General features: G+C 41.4%; 1 protein-coding gene and 1 pseudogene across 2 annotated transcripts in view; one reads left to right on the top strand and one right to left on the bottom strand.

Annotated features, from left to right (window-relative positions):
* The window catches only part of LOC310722600 (uncharacterized protein), a 1,041,764-nt gene that overhangs the window by 215,442 nt on the left and 802,091 nt on the right, over window positions 1–24,231 (bottom strand). The window lies entirely within an intron of this gene.
* On the top strand, window positions 3,280–18,520 carry LOC310722958 (tripartite motif-containing protein 16-like; annotated as a pseudogene). Its single transcript, XR_014538322.1, has 10 exons — window positions 3,280–3,468; window positions 5,205–5,335; window positions 6,846–6,922; window positions 8,201–8,347; window positions 14,430–14,504; window positions 15,638–16,187; window positions 16,528–16,623; window positions 16,732–17,130; window positions 17,498–17,557; window positions 17,717–18,520. The product of XR_014538322.1 is annotated as a tripartite motif-containing protein 16-like (transcript).

Here is a 24,231-nt window from a genome sequence, read left to right as displayed (position 1 = left end):
ACTCTCCATTACTTTGCACTGTTGACCCCAGGTACCTGAACTCCTCCACCTTCTCCACCTCTTCTCCCTGCAACCGCATCACTCCACTGCCCTCCCTCTCATTCACACACATGTACTCTGTCTTACTCCTACTGACTTTCATTCCCCTTCTCTCCAGCGCATATCTCCACCTCTCCAGGCTCTTCTCAACCTGCTCTCTACTCTCACCACAAATCACAATATCATCTGCAAACATCATAGTCCAGGGAGACTCCTGTCTGACCTCGTCCGTCAACCTGTCCATCACCACTGCAAACAGGAAAGGGCTCAGGGCCGATCCTTGATGCAGTCCAACCTTCACCCTGAACCAGTCTGTCGTACCTACTGCACACTTTACTGCCGTCACACTGTCCTCATACATGTCCTGCACCACCCTCACATACTTCTCTGACACACCTGACTTCCTCATACAATACCACAACTCCTCTCTCGGCACCCTGTCGTACGCTTTCTCTAAATCCACAAATACACAATGCAGCTCCTTCTGTCCTTCTCTATACTTCTCCATCAACATCCTCAAAGCAAATAAGGCATCTGTGGTGCTCTTCCTCGGCATGAAACCATACTGTTGCTCACAAATGGTCACCTCTTCTCTCAGCCTGGCTTCCACTACTCTTTCCCATAACTTCATGGTGTGACTGATCAACTTTATTCCCCTGTAGTTACTGCAGGTCTGCACATCTCCCCTATGCTTAAAGATCGGTACCAGCACACTCCTTCTCCATTCCTCAGGCATCCTCTCCCCTTCCAGAATCCTGTTAAACAATCTGGTTAAAAACTCCACTGCCATCTCTCCTAAACATCTCCACGCTTCTACCGGTATGTCATCTGGTCCAACTGACTTTCCATTCTTCATCCTCTTAATCGCTGCTCTCACTTCCTCCTTACTAATCCTATCTACATCCTGCTTCACCAACTGCACATCCTCCAACCTTCTCTCTCTCTGATTTTCCTCATTCATCAGCTGCTCAAAATACTCCCTCCATCTTCTCAACACACTCTCCTCACTAGTCAACACATTTCCCTCTCCATCCTTTATTGCTCTAACTTGCAGTACATCCTTCCCAGCTCGGTCCCTCTGCTTGGCCAATCGGTATAAATCCTTTTCTCCTTCCTTAGTGTCCAACCTCTTATACAGTTCCTCATATGCCTTTTCCTTGGCTCTCGCCACATCCCTCTTAACCTGCTGCCGCATCTCCTTGTACTCCTGCCTACTTTTCTCATCACTCTGTCGATCCCACTTCTGTTTTGCCAACCTCTTTCCCCTAATGCTCTCCTGCACTTCCTCATTCCACCACCACGTCTCCTTGTCTTGCTTTCTATTTCCAGATGTCACACCAAGTACTTTTCTAGCTGCATCCCTCATCACTCCTGCAGTAGTTGCCCAATCATCCGGCACCTCTTCACCACCACCAAGCCCCTGTCTGACCTCTTGCCTGAACCTCACACTACACTCTTCCTCCTTCAGTTTCCACCATCTTATTCTTCTTTCAAACCTTACTTTCCTCCTCTTCTTCTTCGCCTCCAAAACCATCCTACAGACCACCATCCGATGCTGTCTAGCTACACTGACCCCCGCCAACACCTTACAGTCTCCAATCTCCTTCAGGTTGCATCTCCTACACAGAAGATAATCCACCTGTGTGCACCTTCCTCCACTCTTATACGTCACCCTATGATCCTCCTTCTTCTTAAAATACGTGTTCACCACTGCCATTTCCATCCTTTTAGCAAAAGCTACCACCATCTGCCCTTCCACATTCCTCTCCTTAAAACCATACCTACCCATCACCTCCTCATCACCTCTGTTTCCTTCACCTACATGCCCATTAAAGTCTGCCCCAATCACCAATCGTTCTTTCCTAGGTACACCATCTACCACTTCATCTAATTCACTCCAGAATCTTTCCTTCTCCTCCATCTCACAGCCAACTTGTGGAGCATAGGCACTGATGACATTTATCATCATCCCTTCAACTTCCACCTTCACGATCATCACCCTATCAGAAACTCTCTTCACCTCCACTACACTCTTACTGTACTCTTCCTTCAGAATCACCCCTACACCATTTCTCTTCCCATCCACACCATGATAAAACAGTTTAAACCCACCTCCAATGTTCCTGGCCTTACTCCCTTTCCACTTGGTCTCCTGAACACACAACACATCTACCTTTCTCCTCTCCATCATATCAGCTATCTCTCTCCCTTTACCCGTCATAGTACCAACATTTAAAGTACCAACCCGAACCTCTACTCTCCTACACTGCTCCTTTTCCTGCCGTCTCTGTAGACGCCTTCCTCCTCTCCTTCTCCTTCTTCGGCCAACAGTAGCCCAATTTCCACCGGTACCCTGTCGGCTAACGATACCTGTGGCGGTCGTTGTTAACCCGGGCCTCGACCGATCCGGTATGAAATTCTCATTTGTGATCCGCATATTTGATTTGGCACATGTTTTACGCTGGATGCCCTTCCTAACGCAACCCTCCCCATTTACCCGGGCTTGGGACCGGCACTAAGAGTACACTGGCTTGTGCCCCCCTAATGGCTGGGTTTATATATATATATATATATATATATATATATATATATATATATATATATATATATATATATATATATATATATAGTATAAACGTTTTGAAAAGGATATTAAAAAAACATGAAGAAATGGCATAACAGGACAAGTGGGGAGTTGCAATGGCCAAAAGAAGGCACATTTAATGTTTTATTGTGTGGACTGATGAAAAAATTAAATGAGTGGGAGGAGCACAAAATGGCAAGTAAGGGACAAAGTAAATTAGAGAGGAAAAAAAACAAAACATAGTGGGGTGGTTTGAAACAGAGGGGATAATGAGAGAGACAGAAGAGCAGATAAAAAAAAGGGGAAGCAGTTAAAGGAAGGGGGGAGCAGAATGTAGAAAAGTAGACAGAGAAGGGAACAGCGCCACTCTCAGGGCCGCATGATGAGCACAGCTGGCCACCATCTTATAATGATGCACGTCTTCCAAAGCCAGCAGGAACTTATCCACAGATGGAACTGAAAAGTCATGGACGGACTACTGGAGACCTAAAAGTGCATGGAGTTCTGAGCGGATACTACAAGCTTGAAGAAAATGGGAAAAGAGCAACACTGGCAACTGCGCACAGGGAGCTCTGCCCAGAGCCGTTATTCCAAGTGGGACAGACAGAAATTTTCTCCAAGAGTGAAAGAACTGTGGACGAGGCTAATGAAAAGTCATGCAATATTATGCCGAGTACATCAAGAGCAGCACTCCCTATTGGCTGAGGGGAAGCGAACACAGCAAAGCAGAGAGCCAGAAGGAGAGAGAAGCAGATGGGATGAAACTATTCGATGATGAGCTGGAACAAGAACCCAGAGCACGAACAGCACCCCCAAGGGTACCAAGTTCAAACCCATGTCTGGAGGTAAGGGAGGAACTAAGAGCTACAGCATGTTCGACAAAAAGTTACAAAGCCTCCAGGGAGGGAGAAGTAATCAGTAAACTAAAAAGACCTGAAAAAGATCAGTGGTGGAGCTTAAGAAAGAGATAAAGGGGATAGAAGAACTGGCCCAAAAAAGCCAAGAACAAGTGGCCAATTATGGGCAATTATGGCAATTATGGGCCGGTGCAAGTAAGTAAACTACTGAACACCAGCCTGAAGCAGTTTGAAAAAACAAGTGAGTGGACAAGCAAGGCCCAAGCAGAGAAGCAAAGGGGAGAGAACTTTAATGAAACAAGTACAGAAACAACACCCATGGTCCTAACGCCACCTGACCCAAAAGAAGGACATACATTAAGAGAAAGAACTCTGATAAAGCCTCCAGAATTACAGCCATTCCGGAAAGCTTGAAAAAGAGGCACCCAAGAAAGTTGAAGAGAAATAAACAGAGCCCACACTCAAATACCGAAGGGACAATTGACAACAGTGATGACAACACCTCAAGTGACGAAGAAAAAGCTGTATATGGCAGGAGTCAAGAGCACCCACCACAGCAGTAGGCGGTACGTCAACTACCCTTAATAGTGATAGGAAAAGATGTCCAATATTTCCAATGGTCCTTAATGGATGTAGCAAGACAGATGCACGTCTGCCAGACGTGTGTGAAGGAGCACAAAGGTGGATAACACAATTTGAAGAAAAAACGATGGGACACCATCATGCACTTGGAGATATTAAAGCGATTCTGGCGCAAACCATAGGAAGGGCAAAAGAAAACAGTGGAAATTTTTAAAGAAGCGAAAGTCGGATATGACATGGAAGATTCCAGACATGATCATTTTCCATTCATTCGGCCCATTCCGAAATAACATCTGGGGTACCTTGAGAAAACAATACCCCACAAAGCTGGACCCAGAAAGATTAGAAACCATGCGAGTGGGAGAACAGGAAAATGTGGCTAAGTTTATCCAAACCTTCCAGGATGCTTGCAGAGAGGAGACCGGTGCCGAGACCGGTGTAGGGAAGGGATAAGGCCATCTAATAAAGGCCTATTAGATGCAGGGGTATTAATACAGACCAAAAGCAATTGCAACACCTAAATTTTTCCTGTTAGGAAGCCCAATTCAGACAAATGGAGATTGTTTCATGATCGAAGACCAATAAATCAATTGGTCATAGCAGACATACCTAATGTTCCAGATCCACACACACTGTTGTCAAATATTCCAGAGGGAACAAAGTGGTATACTGTCATTGGCTTTTGCTCTGCATTCTTTAGCTTTCCTCTTCACCCTGACTCACATCCAATATTTGCATTCACCTATGATGAGCAGCAGTATACCTATACTAGGCTACCTGAGGATATTCTGAAAGTCCTTCCATCTTTAATCAAGTGTTGGCAAAAGACTTAGCTTCATTAGATGTGACTAGCACAGTCCTCCAATATACAGATGATCAACTGATTTGTAGTCTGACAAAAAAACAACGTCAACAACATTCACTAAGCATACTGTCAGGGATCCACCTGCTACGCCCCCTTTGGTGGCTCTCTATGCCTCCGCTCTCCCTAGAGCTCCAGGCCTAATCACGCTCACCTAAAGCTCCTCATCACTCCACCCCGCTCCTACTTAAACCCCTCTCTCACATTCACCCAGCGTTCGTTATTGTATGTGTTGGACTTCACGTGCGGGTTATGTTTTCGCGTTCCGGTTTTCACACAGGACTCCTCTTATCCGTTCCATTCGGACTCCAGAATCCCGTACCGGCTGCGCTTCCCCTCCCCGTGCATCTCGGGTCAGCTACGCTTCTCCCAAAAGCGCACCTCGGACTCTCTCTCAACCGAAGGACTGCCGTGTGTGTGTGCGCGTGTGTGTGTGTGTGTGTGTGTGTGTGTGTGCGTGTGTGTATATCTCTCTCACGCATATCATTAAAACCCAAGCGAGCTGTACTCCGGCTTCTGCCTTTTGTTTCGCTCGCACCCTGACACATACTTAATATGCTAGTCAAAAATGGTCACAAGGTAAATAAAGAGAAACTGCAATTCTGTCAAGCAACAGTTGAATATCTGGGGAGAGTACTGGAGGGAAATATAAAGAAAATTTCCCCTGCACATGTGAAGGCTATTCAAAAGGCCCCACAACCACAAACAGTTTGTCAAATGTTATCTTTTCTAGGGATGGCAGAGTTTAGTAGGCCCTGGATATGTGATTTTGCTCAGCAGGTACAAGCACTGAGGAACATGATAAAGACAGCGGACCAAACTAAACGCAAAGCTTCACTAAAATGGACATCAGAAGTGTTATTGTAATGGGTCAAAAAAATAATAATTTTAATAAATAAATAAATAAACCGTAATTTATAAGTTTGATCCCCCCCCCCTATTAATACGTGAATACATTTCCTCATGTTTATTTTTTTTTTACTAGATGGTGCATTGTGTGCACATGAAACGCGAGAGAGATACTTTCCCCTATTCGGCGCGCTCAGTAATAAACTGACTGCCGCTGTGGAAACATCTAACTTTGGTTCTCTTGTGTTTCTCTCAGGTACGAACATAAATAACTAAAATCTTCATTTGATTGTACTTGGATAAATCGGCAGATGTTATACAAAGAGTTTGAGTGTGTTTAGAATTATATATTAACTCACAAAGGGATTATAAAAACCAAATAACTAGTTTAATCGTGTTTCATGTATGGTTTGTGTGACATTAGAAAAATGTTTAAAATACTGAAATACTGAGTTTGTTAGATATATATTGTTTAAAAGTGTTTTAGAAGCATTTTAGAATTTCATTGCTGAGTGTATTTTGCATTCTAATTTCAATCGCCATTTTGGGATGTTTAGCACGTGTATTTTTTTCAGTGTGCGCACATGCATGAGTGAAATATAGTGACAGACAAATTATATCGAGTGAATATATCAAGTGTAATGAAATCTAAAGCATTTCCTCAGAAATCTGGTCTTGAAGGTTTTCTTGTGTCTTGATAAATGTTTCTGTGCAGTTTTGACGCACTCTTTTTGTACTGTCATTGTAAATTCTAATTATTGTGAATTGATGTAAACGTCCAAATGCATATAAGGTGTACTTGCACATAACTGTATATGTATGTTTACACCTACAAGTATACTTAATATATAGAATATGAGAATATTACATACCATGGAATGTTTTGCATACACTTAGCAAGTGTTTTAATGAATTAGTTTTTTCTGTTAAATTGTATTTCACCAAATACACTTGAAGTTTAGAAAGTGTAATCTTTTTCAGAAGTTAAAGCATTTAAAGAAAAAGTCTTGCAGTAATAAACTGACTGCCGCTGTGGAAACATCTAACTTTGGTTCTCTTGTGTTTCTCTCAGTTTGTTCTCTGATCCACAGTGCACACTGCCTGTGTATCATTTGCTGCCAGCACAGATATCCCCTAGGTCTGAGGCTGGTAACATTAGCAGTTTTTAATGCAATTAAGACAACATTGTCCTTGGCACTCACATTAGCTAGTCCTGATTATAAGAAACCATTTCACCTGTATGTGTCTGACAGATGAGGCTTTGTCTCCGCTGTGTTAAAGCAAACAACAGCATGGAATGGGAAAACAACCCATTGCATACTATAGCACCACGCTAAATAACATAGAAATGGAAATGCCACCATGCTATCGTGCCCTAGCCGCAACAGCGCAAAATCAACCATTACCAAATGCAGACCTGGTGCTGTTTGTAGATGGGTCATGTTTTCGTGACGTAGACGGAAATAAAGCCAGGTATGCGATAGTCACACCACAAGGGGACTCCTTTGATGCTTTTATGTCTCCTCTGTATCAGTGCCTCAGCCATGCTCTGCCCAATTAGCAGAAATTAAAGCATTAACAGCACCTTGTGAGTTAGCACAGGTGGAAAACGTTCCCAGTATACACAGATTCGGCCTATGCACACGGTGTCTCTCACATGTTTGGCCCAACATGGGCACAGCAACAAGCAGATGGGACAACAATTAAAATTAGTCCCTATATAGCTGAACTCTTATATGCTATGACTTTGCCAGCCAAAGCAGCTATAGTTAAATGTCAAGCTAGTTTTTGTCGATGGTGAGCTTCAAAGTTATGTTAAACACTTAACAAAAAACCCATAGGACTTTGTTTTCACATACTGCAGAAACCACACACGGGGAGCCACCCACAAACGAATGTCCTGTTGAACCAGGAGACTGGATCTACATTAGACACTTTAGGAAAAAGCACTGGTCTGATCCAAGGCGAAACAGCTCATTTAAAGTGGTATTAACAACTCCTACAGCAGTGAAGGTAGAAGGTAGGGAGCACTGGTACCACCTCAACCACTGCATATGGTAACCACTCAAACCGCGAGAGACACAAAGGGGGGGACACCCGCACTTAAGTACAAAAATGCTGCACGCGGCAAGCAGCCAAAGAACACTCAGCTTTCTCACCTCCTTGCTAATCTAGAAATCGGGTCCCAGAATCTCTAGAGTAGGAGAAGCAGAGCTACCCTTCTTAGACTTGCTACTGCAAAAGGAAGCCAAAGAATAGACCGAGCCTACCCCTAATCTTAGATCAACTTATAGGGTGCCTAGAGTTTCTACCCAAACTCTATATTTTGCCAAATTAAAGTTCTCCTTTGATTCATGATGGCGTATCGCGATGAAAAGCACTTAACTGTAAGAAAAAGTGTTGTACTTCTTATTCTTATGTTCATAGCCACACTGGGCTACTGCGCCTATTACTATTTTTCCCGCATATACATCGACCTAACCACCCCCGCTTATCCTCACAACATATCTGCAAGAGTCACTGATGTTCCATCACCTCTGTACCAGCAGAAATGCTCTTCTGGTCGAGGATCTGGTAGAAATTGAGCAGCTGAAATGTACAAAGCTTTCCAAATTCACATGACGTGTGATCTTTCCCCGACCAAGGCATGCACATTTTCAAACCACAAACTCCAACCACTCCGCTGTCATGTCAACGATAGACCTCGCTAGCGTTCGCGTTACTGCAACAGCCACACCATTTAACTGCTCCATGCCAACTGCTAAACAGAACCGATCTTTCTTTTATTCTCTCTTCGGTTCATCGGTTCTTGCGTCCCCGGACAACTCTGTCTCACATACACAAATGACTTATTGCCCTCCAACACTCCAACTATCACTCTGTGTCACCTGTAACACAACTCACTGCATGGCGAGAATATTACTTTCCCAATTTCAGTACCCCTGAGCAAAATTAACTCCTTCTTAAATCTGTACAGAAACAGCACCAAATTTTTCAAGACCCTTCTGTTTCCCCTAAAGCAGATTCAAACGACCCTAGCGGCCCCTATTATTGGAGATACTCTGTACCAAAAGTGGCTGTACTACAGTGCTCGAAGTGTGACAAATCATTCATGTATAGTATGCCATGATAGGGCCAGCCATCTTTCCCATGTACAACCTACTCGAGGTCCCATTGAATGTTCATTACCCCATATGACGTAGAATACTTGTGCCCACTTACTTGCCTACTCAGAGCGCTAGGTGCAACGTTTATTACCCATGACAGAAATTCGCCTGTTAACCTTACAGCCAGTTGTGACCATCAGCTTACCCATTGCCTTATCCCTACCCTTTTAGAAAGCCATCCCCTTGTAAGAGTTCCCAAAGATCGGCAATATCCCTTTTGTCTTTGTGCCAACAGAAGTAATTTTCTTGGCACCATTTTTTGAGCAATGCGAGTCCACTCATCTAGCATCAGAAATTCGTTTTGACACACCACTAGCGATGCCATTAATACTAGTGACACCGTGCCATTTATTGTAACAATAAACAATGGCAACAACCTCTTAGCAGACATCTTTCCAGACTCGGGAAAAATTCGTATCATTGTACTGGTACACTCTCCTCCCCGCAGCCGTAAGCAAAGCATTCAGCCCTTTGGCGTAAATATATCTCAGACTGATAGTTCAAATGTCAGCTCGTTCCCTCATTGGGAAAAAGACCCTACTATCAAAATGGATTGGCGAGGGGCACCTATAGGTGTTCCCAATGAACATTTGGCCATGGATTCTTCGGGGGCAACTGCACTAACCGCCTTGCTCCCCTGGGCTCAGATAATGCTCAATTCCCACTTGATAAATTACATATGGTATGATCAGCAGCGTTTTATTAATTGCACAGTTGCCGTGCTAGATTTAATCAAAGGTCAACTACATGCCACAACTAGAATGGCAGTCCAGAACAGATTTATATTGGATTCCATAATGTCTCCCCATGATGGTGTTTGTAAACTTATCGTTGATGAATGTTGCACGATTATTCCACCGCATATTGGCAGTCAGGGAGCCTTAAATAAGGTCTTAGATCAAATGACAAAACTAAAGGAAGAACACATTCACCACACTAGCGTTGCCCAAACTGTATGGTGGGCATGGTTTTCTCCGCCAATTGGACCTGATTATTAACACGTCTGGGACCCATCATAGGCATTGCATTACTTTGCACTTTCCTCCTCCTCTGCTGCTGTTTTCCAATCCTCCGTAATATTGTCAACTCCCTGACTACCTGGTCCATAGGACAATATAGTGTACTAATCCCCAGACATGCTAGAAACCCCTCACAGTCTCCCGATTTAGTTCATGTCCCTGACCAGGAGGACAACCAAATATGAGAGTTTGCACCCCCAACCTGAACCCCACAATTGTTTGTCCTCTCCTCCCCCTGTTGTTTTTCTGATTAGCTCTCCACCCTTCTGCTTTTTCTATCCAGAACTATGGTGTTTCTATTTTAAAAGTTCTCTGTATGCAGTCTATACCTGTCTGACACTGGCTGCCTAGGCCATTCCACCGATGGACGAAAGGCTGTTCACTTGCAGTGTGTGCCCCAGTCAACCTTCGAGGCTCAGCTGATGTGTTCGACTTCAACCACTTCCTCTGACCAGTCGGCTATGCTGTTCTGCGCAAGTATACGACCATGGAGCACCCCTGATCGGTAGACACCCTGCAGACCCACTCCGCTGTGAGCTTCATTCCTGCACGACCCAAAGACTTTCCTTCGCTCAGTTTTACAGGTACACAAGGACTGTACTGTCTATTCATCTCGAAAGCGAGGCACAGACTTTTTTATTTGCCCAAATGTATGGAATCTGTCTCATGCCAATCAATTCGTAGCTTCAGTTTGGCTTCCCTGGGTGACTAAAACACATTTGTAGATTGTTATGCCACCTCTGTCCAGACGCGTTGCGTGGTCACGCAATCTTACGCGGATCGAGTGGAACTTTTTCCTCATGTTGAAGTTTCTTTTTCAATGATTATTCCATAGGTTCTCTATTACAAGGTAGCGGCCAATAGTTATCGGCCTATCCGAGAAGAGGAACCTCTTTTATTACTCTTTATGTTTATTTTTAACTTGCTCTCTATACACATATACATATATCTTACCTTACCCCGACATCACTCCGCGAGGCCACATTCCCTGATATCCTTACTAATGTCAGCCTTTTGTCTCTGCACATGCGTCACAGGCTCCTTGCACGCCCTTGTTATTCGCCGCCTGCTCCCTCGATAGAGTATTTCCTTAAAATTAGAATTGGTAAATAGCGCTGAGATTGGGGGAATGTAGGAACGCAGGATGGGTAATACATTGCAATAATGGTGACATTTTTGTTGCGGATTTGAATCCGCAAAGGGGGGAATGTAGGATTAAAAAGTAGCTTATTTATGCTTAATAAACATAACCAATAGGAAAGTGCCCATAACACTCACTATACATGAAAAAGACCCCACCCAACACAGACGAAAATAACACACAAACAGAATGAATCCTGAACGAGGAAGTTTATTATAAATGCTGTAAAAGGGGATGGAGAACATGTCTTCCATGAAGCTCACCCCAAGTGCAGGCCAAAAAAGGGAATGATACCTCTTCAGTGAAATCTACCACATTTGTGGAAAGCCTAAGCAGCCTACTAAAACCATCTAAGTAATAAAGTTAAGAATATATAAAAAAAATACTAATGAGCTTATGCAAAGTAATAAAATTGCTAACAAAATAATAATAGAATAATCTATGAAATAAGCAAAAAGCTAAGTACTCACGCATGATCAAATTGTACGGGCAACCAAGCGAAGTAAAATAATGAAGTGAAACAGTGGTATACTTACCACTTTTTGTGGACCAACCCTCTCGAAGAATCTTGAAGATAATGGTAATCAGAATTGACCTTTTGAATGTTGGAATATTTGAATGTTAATGATAGTTAAAAATATTTGGGGGAAGGTTTAACGTCCGAAGATTTCCAATAATGGTAATAACTGAAGGTATGGGGAGTTATCAATGTTAAAGGTCAAAATTTATAAAAACAGGAGGAAATGCCAGGTGTGTTCAGACCATCGATGTCATGACATGCGGATGCTCTCGGGTTGATTGTGGTAAACTCTACCGCAATAAACTCTACCTTTGCTCTACTCATCCTAGTGTCTTGGCTTCTTTTGAAGAGACTATTTTATATTTATTGTGTCAGTCCCAACTAACGTCGGAAGCAACTCGGTCTAGAAGGACAAGAAATTTCCAACATGTCACAGGACCATATGTACACTGTAAAACATAACCCTGCATAAAAACTGCAGCTGTGGTTGTCAGAACTTTACCGTCAAAAATACGGTAGGAACTTCATTGGTTGTGCAGGATTGCACCCATTGTACTGTATATTTTACGGATTTTAATTGTTTTTTTTTTATGGTAACTGTCTAATCAATGTTTAAAATGTTAAAAGCAGTTTATACTCATCAAATCACATGGTTTACATTGTAATAATTACGGTTTATACGGTTTTTACAGCACAGAACTGTTTAATTTTAAGGTTAATTTTGTAATAATTACAGTTAAAACCTATAATTATTTTACAAAGCAGACAGGAAACTATTTAAACTAAGGAAAAAACATTAAATGTGTAAATGCTGTTGAACTATTATTTATTATGAATAACCACAGTGAATTTATCATTTATTGATTATTTATCATTTAATCACACTAGCTGGCAGCTAGAAGAGATAGAAGTTAAATTTTTAAACATTCAGATTTTATCTTTTTTTTTTTTAATTATTAAGAGTAATTTTAATGTAATTGATGAACACAAACCTAAATCGAATCATGAAAACCCATAAAAATCTATTAATGTTATTAATATTGTATTTTTAATAAAGACTGGCAGGCATTTAAAACAACATTAATGTATATTTCTGTTCTTGTGTTTTAACAGAATTATACAGTGGTAAAGCTAAAGTGGATGAGACAGAGGGAGTCAGTGATGTAAACATGACTGAGAACAGACACATTCCTGATCATTATAATCTTTTCTCTGCTTGTGTTATGTGGATGTTCAGCCTGGACACATTCATTAGGTAACAATATTTTTAATTTGTTTTGTACACACACACACACACACACACACACACACACACACACACACACACACACACACACACACACACACACACATATTCACGACAACCTTTCTTTACTTAGATATAAAATAAATTCCACTGAAAAATATTTTTAATCAGTAAACTTTTGTTTTATTTATGCGCTAAGTCTCAAATCAAACACCAAATGGGTGGCGTTTTGTGCGTTTTTCCCTCATAATGGCGAAACTAACTTAAATTACTGTCTTTATTGATCGTACAGTTAAAAACAATTCATCATTCAAATCTGTAAAATGTCTGATTATGATAAAAGCTTCTTAAATTGAAGAGGTGTAGTTTCTCCGGTGTCACCTCATTAACTGTCCATGTGGAAACATAGCAAAGGTTCCGTTTGGCGTCCTGATGATGTACGTCATTATCATAATCATTATTACTTTAAAATATTTACAAGAATTTTTTTGTCTTCAAGCTCTATGTTGCATCCATATTTCTCCATGTCCATGTTGCTTAAATTATTAAAAACAGGAAGTATTAATATATGGTACATTTAGAACAGATATGTGCGATTAAGTTGCAATTGAATATTTAACTTGCTTGACAACCTTTATACATGCCTTTTCCTGCTATATGTGGTTCTTTTCCAAACTGTTACCAAAAATCTGGAAGCACTCAGTTAAAGGATTTCTTTAGATGCGCTATAATAACATTTTGCATTCACTTGAACTTGGAAACCCAAACCTGTTCCAGCATTACAATGCCCCTGTGCACAAAGTGAGCAGCTTGAACATCTGATTCATTCTAAACTGTCTGTCTGTCTCCCCGGCAGTTCGTTCCCAAGTTCTTCAATGAGGTCACTCCTCCAACCTCGCCTGCCATCCTAGGTCAAACTGCACAATCGTATTCATTAAGAGGTTCTGGTGGCCAACTATCTGGGAGGACATTCAGACATAAATGTCTCCCTGCACTGGCATCCTCCATTGCTGCTCCGGCCACTGCCTATCCCTTACCAACCTTGATCCCACCTTGTACATCTTTTGGGTCAACAAGAAAACGTATGCCTTTATGTGGAATCACGCAAACTGTCCCAACGCTACATTGGGCTGTTTTCAGATAACCAGTAGAGTAAACCCTGTCACCTATCACCTATACGGCCCCAACCTATTTAAATGAACTTATCCATCTACGCACCCATGGCCGAACTCTCAGGTCCTCTAATCATGTCTTGCTTGAAGTGCCTAGAACAAGATATAAATCGTGGGGTGATCGCTTTTGATTTAAGTTCTTACAATTTACTTTTTTTTTTAATGATATTGTATATTTTACTACTTTTATGTTAATTAAATTTTATTACTATTTTGCACATGGCCTCTTCACTTTGTTTAGCACCAAGGTTCTACCTGGTAGATGTTAGGTGCTATATAAATAAAGATTGATTGATTGATATCAGTTACTGTTACCCAGGTAATTAAAGAAATTCTAATTTCGATGCATCTCTCCTCACGCCTGTTCTCACCTGTGTTTTCACTTCCACAGGTTTCCCCTCCCTGCCCCTTCATCATCAGTTGTCAGCCGACCTACACAGACCACCAGATACTGGACTCGTGCCATGTACAATGATCACTGCAGCATCTAGTAGATTGGAAATGTTATGCTTTAGAGGAATGCTCCTGGGTCTAAACCTGGAATATCTTGGACCCTGAGCTCATCAGGGAATTTAACATCCGTCTCCTGATCATCCAATCAGGAACATCAGGAGCCATTTCCGGGGGCTACGTTTTCAGTTGTTTGTTTCTCGCACGGTTCTATATTTTTGCTAGAGTGATTTTTGGCTTTTCGGTTGTCACTTTGCCAGGAGGGAATCTGTATTTGAACTCGAGTGTTTGTTATGCTTCTGCTTTCCTTTGGCCCATGAATATGCTGCACACAGCATTATTTATTTTCAGTGGGAATATGTCTTAGAATGTTTTCGAAAACCCGATAAACCTGGACAGGTATATATGTGTATATAAGTGTGTATAGTTGTTAGATTTTTATCATGCCCAAACAAAACTTAACTCTTGGAGAGGTTTTCCATGCGATCTACGATGCCCGTGGTGCCTGTTCTGATTAGCGAAGAATCACACAGAATGGCGCATATGTTCTTTTTCAGTATATTGCAGATAACAGACAAGTATATTTTTACACACTGGAAAAAACCTGACCTAAAACTGTTCCTGATTGGGTAAAAAGACATAGTAACCAGAGATGTATGAGCCCAGATAAAGAATTTCCATGTACCTTACATAGTCTCATCGTAAAGACCCTATAGACACTGAACAGATAACATAGAAATGTGTTTAAAGAACCAGTGTGAGGCCCATCTTAACATCAACAATAGTGGATAGAAGTTTTTATACATTGTTTTGAGACTTAAGCAACTAAACTGCAATGGCTGAATTGCATTGTACAATATGAATGGCTAACAACAAAAAAACGAGTTAATCATCTAGCACTGGTAATGGCATAGACGCAACTTGTATTTTTAATCCCATGCTGAGGAGTATATGCTGGTCTTGTTTGGGATGTTAAAATCTGGCAGGAGAAAGAAGAAAGTCTCCTACCTGGGGGAAAAAAAAGGAAAGAGGGTTTTTCTCTGTAGCATAATCATGTAGATGTAGTGCATCACTACATTGTGTTAATTACATTGCTATGTGCCAGTTGTGGTAATTGTGGTGTAAGATTTGAGCCGGTTTTTGTTAAAGTTGTCCGCTGTCCAGTGTGTCTGGATATTCTGAAGGATCCAGTGACTATCCCATGTGGTCACAGTTTCTGTAAGGTGTGTATTAATGACTGCTGGGATCAGCAGGATCAGAAGGGGGTCTACAGCTGTCCTCAGTGCAGGGACATGTTCACTCAAAGGCCTGTTCTACACAGAAACCACATGCACCACATGAAGTGGTGGAAAAACTGAAGAAGTCTGAAGTCCGAGCTGCTTCTCCTGCTCACTGTTACGCTGGACCTGGAGATGTGGAATGTGATTTCTGTAGCGGAAGGAAACACAAAGCCATCATGACGTGTCTGGCCTCCTTTTGTAAAACTCATCTGAAACCTCATTATGAAGTTCCTTCCTGGAAAAAGCACAAGTTAATCGAAGCCTTTGGAAATCTACAAGAGAAGATCTGCTCTGAGCATGATAAAGTGTTGAAGATCTACTGTCGTACTGACCAAAGCTTCATCTGTTACTTGTGTACGATGCATGAACACAGAGGACATGACACAGTTGCAGCTGCAGCAGTACGATCTGAAAAACAGGTGTGTGTGTGTGTGTGTGTGTGTGTGTGTGTGTGTGTGTGTGTGTGTGTGTGTGTGTCTGTGTGTGTCTGTGTGTGTGTGTGTGTGTGTGTGTGTGTGTGTTTGTGTGTGTGTGTGTAAGAAAGAGAGAGAGAGCATTGGAATGTGCTTGAGGTCTGGAGTTTGTAGTCCGTGACAGCCATGTTTAAAGGCCACTAGTTTGTGTGTATCAGTATAACTGGACTTGATTTCTCCTATGACAGCTAGAACAACATTAGCCGTGTGTGTGAGAGAGCTCATGTATAAAGCAGGGGGAGATGCAGGAGAATAATAATATATAAACAACTATACCTGTTTACAGACTGAGCTGAAGAAGGAGCAGATAAAATTCCAGCAGAGAATCCAGGAGAAGCAGAAGAAGGTGCAGGAGCTAAAACAGGGTGTGAACATTATAAAGGTGAGCAGTGAGCAGAGACGGAGCTGCTTCTAGAAACACACACATGGACATTGAGTCATTAAGAGACCCAGTAAGTGTGTGTGTGTGTGTGTGTGTGTGTCCTAACAGCTCAGTGCACAGACCGCAGTAGATGACAGTGAGAAGATCTTTACTGAGATGATCAGCTCCATGGAGAAAAAGCGCTCGGAGGTGACGGAGCTGATCAGAGATCAGGAGAAGGCTGAACTGAGTCGAGCTGAACGACTCCTGGAGCAACAGGAGCCTGAGATTTCTGATCTTCAGAGGAGAATCACTGAGCTGGAGCAGCTTTCACACACACGATCACATCCATTTCCTCAAGGTAACACAAAGTGTGTATAGTCTATATAGTCTTCTGGATGTGAGGACTCACCCAGCATCACTGTCAATCAACATCACTCATTTGATAGAGTGAGGAAATCAGTCTCTGGTATAAAAAGAGATTTGAGGAACTCTGCCAGGAGGAATTCATCATAATTTATGAACATGGTGAGAGAAATTGTCCTGCTGGGAATCTTTACTTTCTCTGCAGCATGGTGACGAGAGACAGTAACATTTCCCCAAAACACACAATAATGATTTTATATGATTATATGAACTTACTGTTATTGTTCTTCTCCACTGGAATGATCATTTGATGCAGTTACACTTATTACTCCTGTATTTATAGTGTTTTCAGCTACTCAACTATTAATAAAGGACACACATACATTTATTCCCCCTTTCTTACAAAGAGAGAGTGACAGAGTTCATAAGTCACATAAACAACATCATTTATTCATAACATTTATTCAGTAGTAAATAATTACCAAAGCAGCTCATTTCCTTCATCAAAATGTCTCCTGTTTTTCCACAGCTGCAGCAGTTCAGATGATTTTACCCTCAGAACCAAAGAGCAGAGAAGATTTTCTGAACTGTACGTGTAAAACACACACACACACACACACACACACACACACACACACACACACACACACACACACACACACACACACACACCTCTCACCCTCCATCTTCAGTACATGCTTTGATATATTTTTAATATTTGACACATTTCCATTGTTCATGTATTTAGATTTCTGTGATCTGACTCTGGATCCCAACACAGTAAATTATTACCTTATTCTGTCTGAGAAGAACAAAGTGGTGACACGCAGTGAGACAAAGCAGCCGTACTCTTATCATCCAGAGAGATTTGACTCCTACTGTCAGGTGTTAAGTAAAGAAAGTGTGTGTGGACGCTGTTACTGGGAGGTGGAGTGGAGCAGTGAGAATAATGTGTTAATATCAGTCTCATATAAAGATATCAGAAGGAAAGGACGGGGTGATGAGTGTTGGTTTGGACACAACAATCAGTCCTGGAGTCTGCAGTGTTCCTCTTCTTCCTCAGTTTATTTCTATCACAACAACATTAAGACTGATCTCAGAGTTCCATCATCCTTCAGAATAGGAGTGTATGTGGATCACAGTGCAGGAACTCTGTCCTTCTACAGCGTCTCTGATACGATGAAGCTCCTTCACAAACTCCACACCACATTCACTCAGCCTCTATACGCTGGATTCTGGCTGCCTTATTATTGTACAGTTAGATTATGTGATCAAAAATGAAATATTAGAAATAACAGATATTGTTTCATGAAAAGTAGAAGCTTTACATTTTTATTAAAATAATATTTCAAATTAAGAAGCAACAAGTCATTTATTTTCTATTTCCAACATTTTATTTTACATCAGAACTTTTTTTGCCAAATAACTTTAGAATCAATCAGATTGAGAATTTTGCTGAATCAGAATCATAATGAATCTGGTTCAGTCAGAATCGGTGTTAGAATTGTGTTTCAGTGATCAGGTACACGAGGGTACAGGAAATTTGATTGTGTTAAACTTGTTTGCAGTACATGTTGCAGTAAAATACACTGCTGATGTAACACACGTTGGCTATGAATACAAGTGGATAACGTACACCAGGGGTCACCCGCAAGGACCACGTGAGTCACCAGCGAGCCTTTTCTTAAAATAGCTGTTTCCTACCTTGTTAAATCATTGTTGATAATTATTGTTAGAAATTATTAACATGATTCAAATCCAGCCCGATGTACAATTATATCCAGCCCGCGAGATGATTTTATATAAATCTGTTATTATTGTTATTAATGTCGTGGCAATATGAAGCGCTGATAACACAAACTACAGATCCCATAATGCAGCGCTTCAGCTGTCTTACCGAACTTTAGGCGACCTGGGAACATTCCAGCATCAATCAAGTCGAGCTTCTGTTGATGTATTTAACCCTATTGTAAAGTTATTGTAAAGCCCCTCACAGTGGCGAAGAGAAAAGTGGATTCTGAAAACACACACTTTACATAAATATTCTGTGATTAATATTTGGTGTTTCTGTTGTTCATGTGTTTAGATTTCTGTGATCTGACTCTGGATCCCAACACAGTAAATTATTACCTCATTCTGTCTGAGAAGAACAAAGTGGTGACACGCAGTGAGACAAAGCAGTCGTATTTTGATCATCCAGAGAGATTTGACTCCTACAGTCAGGTGTTGAGTAAAGAGAGTGTGTGTGGACGCTGTTACTGGGAGGTGGAGTGGAGCAGTAAGAGAAATGTGTTCATATCAGTCTCATATAAAGATATCAGAAGGAAAGGAGGGGGTAATGAGTGTTGGTTTGGAGGCAACAATCAGTCCTGGGGCCTGGAATGTTCTTCTTCTTCTGTTCACAACAATGTTAAAACTGATCTCAAAGTTCCATCATCCTCCAGTATAGGAGTGTATGTGAATCACAGTGCAGGAACTCTGTCCTTTTACAGCGTCTCTGATACGATGAAGCTCCTCCACAGACTCCACACCACATTCACTCAGCCTCTATACGCTGGATTCTGCTACCATTTTGAAACCAGGATCAACTATGAAGTTATGCAGTCCAAAAGAATAATAGTTGGTGTTTAGTAGTAGGAGTCCTGGAAGTGATTTGGGTGGGTTTGGGCCCCACAGTGCCCTGATCTCAATGTCATAGAGTCCACCTTGGATTACATGAACAGATAGAAGGATTTGATCTCCATAGAAGATCCAAGAATGTTTGCAAGAACCTACCTGGTGAGTTCCTTAAATAACCTTGTGTAAGTGGACCTAAAAGAATTAATGCTGTTTTTACAGGTAAAGGTGCTCACACAAAATATTGATTTGATTTGGATTTTGTTAATTTCCTTTCCTTTTGATTTACTGACAAAAATAAACTATACATTTTTTTTTAAGCATTCTGACTTTGCAGTATTGTCTTACGTCTACCTAAAACCTTTGCACAATGCCGTATATTTATTGTTTCTGTAGACATAAAAAAAATAACCGTCATCGGAATTCACAGACACGTGTAAATACAAGTACCCACTGTGAGTGCAACAAGTCGACTCACTAGCTTACGACTTCAAAGTTATTTTGTACTCAACACAAAACGTCAGTGAATAAAAGTCTTGAATCCAAAGTTTAATTATCAATCTCAAAACATAAAAAATAAAAACTTAGGATATTTCCTTACAAATTAACTGTGCAGTTCGGTGTAGGTCAAAAGACTGTGTTGCTCCAAAGTCCACTGGCTTCTGACTGTTTCGCAGGGTTTTATTTCTTTCATACTAAATCTAGTATTAACAACTAAATACTTCTCACAGACTATATAACTGGTAATTTCTATTATATTCAAGACTTTCTCTTCTATCATCAGTCTTCTCCCTGCAACAAACAAAGTTTAGTTACGGGTCTTTGAATGATGCTGGTTTTCTTATGAACTTCAGCACTTCGGAGTCAGGCATCACCCTTATGATTCTGCCTAACATCCAGGAGTTTCGTGGCAGGAACGAATCTGGGACGAGGACAACATCTCCAACCCTGAAACTTCTCTTAGTGAGTCCACCTTCGCCAGAACAGATCCGCCGTATATTGTATTTGTCTCCAGCGCCGGCAGGCGTAGACATCATAAATGGCGAACACACCAGGTGGAAAACTAGGCTGTGTCCTCAACGCAAGCAGATGATTCGGTGTCAGAGGATCTGTTCAAACGTCCTCCTACTCTCAACACATCCTCTTGCAAGTATGGATCCAGTTTAAAGATGGAACTTTTCTTTTTTACACGGGGGCCTGCCAGCTGCAAGGCTTGTATCTCCTCAGTGTAAGTTTGTCTCTGACTGTATTTAACCAGTTCATTTTTAGCTCTGGATAGATCGCTGTTAATCTGCTCAAACTCTTTTCTCTTCTCGCGCAGGTGCCGCAACATCCTTCTCAAGTACAAAATCCAGGGAGCCGCCTTTTTTATCTTATCCCAACTGGAGTAATACTCAACGAGCTGATTCAGTAGATCTGTGCACTTGTTTGTGTTTGTGCATGACACTGCAGCAGATGTCTTCACAACATCTCAACCTCAACATCATCTTCAGTCAAGCAAGGACACTGTTCAGATTGTTCCGGCCATTCAACTTCTTTTCTCAGGAAACTAGGCCCCTGAAACCAGCTGTTACTTTCCATGAAGCTCTGTATCTTCAAACCTTTGGAAGCCTGATCTGCTGGGTTTTGTGAGGTGTTGACATACTTCCACTGAGAAGATGTAGTTCTCAGTCCTGTCTGAATCTCAACAATACTCCGATGAGGGTGTTAGTTAAGTCAGGCCTTTGCAACACCTGATCATTTAGCAGCACACCTAGGTAAGTTGCCGCACAGTCAAAGACGACTCTGAGTTTCCTCTTTTTTGGATGGTAAACCCCATGGTGTAGAATGAACCATACTCTTCCATCACTGCGAATCAACTGTTCTTCTGAAATCCTTACTGCTTAGCCTTTTTCCAGGATGTTGTCTATAAAAGCCTTGTACTATTGAAAGAAGTCTTTGTACAAACTGAACTTCCTCTTCAAAGAGTTAAGCCTCTGTTCAGCAATAACACGGTTGCATGACATCTTCACCTTGTCATTCTTTAAAGGCAACTTGATGCGGAAGTGACCATCCACGAGCTGAGCTGATGTCATCGTATGCATTAACTATTTGTCATGTTGCGACTGTTCTCGTCTGTCGTCACATCTTTCTGGAAATTCTGCATTGTTATGCTTCATCAGCATGTCTTCAATGCTTATCACAGAAATACGGTTGACAAGGAAACTTTGCCATCATCTGATTCCTTCTCTTGGAATCTGCTGATTGGCCCATTGACAACCCAGCCAAGAGCTGTCTTCACAGCGTATGGTCCATCGTTCTGGCTATTAATGATTTCCCATGTCTCCATGGCTTTATATGCGTTGACACCGATGAGCAGACTAACTTTTGCTTTAAGTTTTGGGAGATGGACTCGACTCAGGTAAGACCACTTCTCCAAATCTTTCTTCTGTGGGATGTTGGCCTTTTTTGCAGGTATATCTGGCTGAGTATACACATTGGAAAGCTGAATGTTATCTTGCTCCTCTAAGCCACACACCTCCAGATCGGTAAGTTAATAGCTATTCACTTTCTGTCCTTGCGCTATAGTACGAAGCACAAACTCTGTCTTTCTACCCGCACATTCAACTTCACCAATTCTTCAGTGCAGAAAGTCGCTGTAATTGCTTGATCCAGGAAAGCATAGGTCTTGATTATCTTTGTGTCTTTCTTGTGTTTTATCTGCACAAGTACGATAGGAAGAATACACTCACTGTTCCCGGCCCCAGATTGGTCACCTTTTCTGCACCCTGCAGACACGAGAGCACTTGACTTCACTCGTTCTTTGTGACCTGTCGTCTGCACTGTTGTTCTTTGATGAAGCATCTTCCTAAACAACATGCAAGATAGCTGGGTGCTTGAGTGAACAATCTGGACAAGAGGCCCTTTTTTCTTTTTTTTTTTTTTTTCTTTTTTTTTTTACAGTCCTTGGACATATGACCTGCCGTCAGACACTTAAAACAAAGGCCGTTCATTTTCAAGAACTGAATTCTTTTTTTCAGAGGCTGTTCTCGAATCTTGTTGCACGCATTTAGTGCATGGTTTTTCTGGCAGTAAAGACAGGGACTTTGAAAAACACTTACTGACTTGGCTGCAAAAGGTTTCTTCACAGGTTGGCTTTTACTGACATTACTTTTGGTAGCAGACACATTCACAGCAAAGCTGCTTCTTTTAGACTCACTTTTTCTAATGCTTGTTTGCCTTTTTGAGCTGTTCTGATTACATGAAGTGGAGTCCAGGATATCTCCAAACAGCGGGTCATTGGCAACCTTTGCTTGTCGGTACACATATTCCACTAAATCAGGAAATCTGGCTATTTTTCTTGTTCTTTCTTGAATGTCATAAGCATAACTTCTCCACCTTTCTTTCAGTTTGAATGGAAGTTTGGATAAAATGGATTTCATGTTGGTAGGATTGTTTATTTCATCCATGTAGTCCACTTCATTCAGTGTGTTACAACATCCAACCAAGAACAAAGCAAAAGCATTTAATCCTTTTCTGTCTTCTGGCCTTATATGAAGCCATTCCATAGCCTTCTTGATGTAAGCTGTAGCGATGGTCATTTAATATCCATAGTGACGATTTAGCAGTTCTCTGGCTTCTTTATATGTTCTGTCGGGTTTCATGTGCTCACAGCTCCGAATGAGATCAAGTGGCTCTCCACTCGTGAATTGTTCGAGGTAGTACAGCCGGTCCTGATGACTGTTTGTTTTACTGTTGATTGCATGCTCAAATGCCCTATGAAAGATCTGAAAGTCAGAGGATCTTCTCTAAACGTGGATATCTCTCTTTGAGGGGGTTGAGATAAACTCTGTTGTTTAATGAGCATCTCAGTGACTAAGTTTTGAGGCTGTAACACTTCGTGCAGGCTATCTGTAGAAAAATCAGTGTGATCATGATGATTAAGATGTGGCATGCTGCTGACAGCATCAAAGCTTGACGATGACTTTCTTCTATCTGAAGCACCAACTCGAGTGTCTGGCTTTGGATTAAATGAAAGGGATGTCTTATCAGATCCATGACGCACATAATGGTCTACATTGTATTTTTCTTGTCTACACATCAGGGGTTTAAACGTAGCTCTGATAAATCATATTTAGATTTATGAGCATCTTCAAATTCTTCATTCACCTTCAGTTTGGTGTCTGAAGCAGCATGCTCAGTTTCAAGCTCCAATTGCTGTTTTCTAATTCTTAAGCAAATTTCTGTCTGTTCTATTGCTTGTCTCTTTTTCATTGCTGCAGCTCTTGCCAACAGTGCTTCACGTTCAGTTTTAATTCTCAGCATTGCAGAAGTAGTACTGGAAGTGTGGCTTACCATGGAGTTAGCTTTGGATACAATAGCGTGTTGCCTAATATCATCATCCTCATCTTTTAGGACATCAGTAATCCATTTGTTTGTGTCTTTTATAAAACGCTGAAATTCCGAATATCTGTTCTCATAAGCATCTTGATCCGCTTTCTTATCATCTTCATCTAATATCTCACACAAGTCTTCAGTAATCCGTTCATACTGTTTTAAGCATCTTTCGAACTATAGCAATTCTTCATATTTACTGAAGTTAACATTGTGTTCGTTTTCCTTCAATTTGGATAAATCATTCTTCTGTTTGGTTATTTGTGCCAACTT

The sequence above is a fragment of the Silurus aristotelis genome (assembly GCF_946808225.1).
Source record: "Silurus aristotelis genome assembly, chromosome: 29".
In the NCBI taxonomy this organism is placed as follows: Eukaryota; Metazoa; Chordata; class Actinopteri; order Siluriformes; family Siluridae; genus Silurus; species Silurus aristotelis.
Note: the sequence above shows the minus strand (reverse complement) of the source record. Positions and strands in the feature narration are given on the sequence as shown.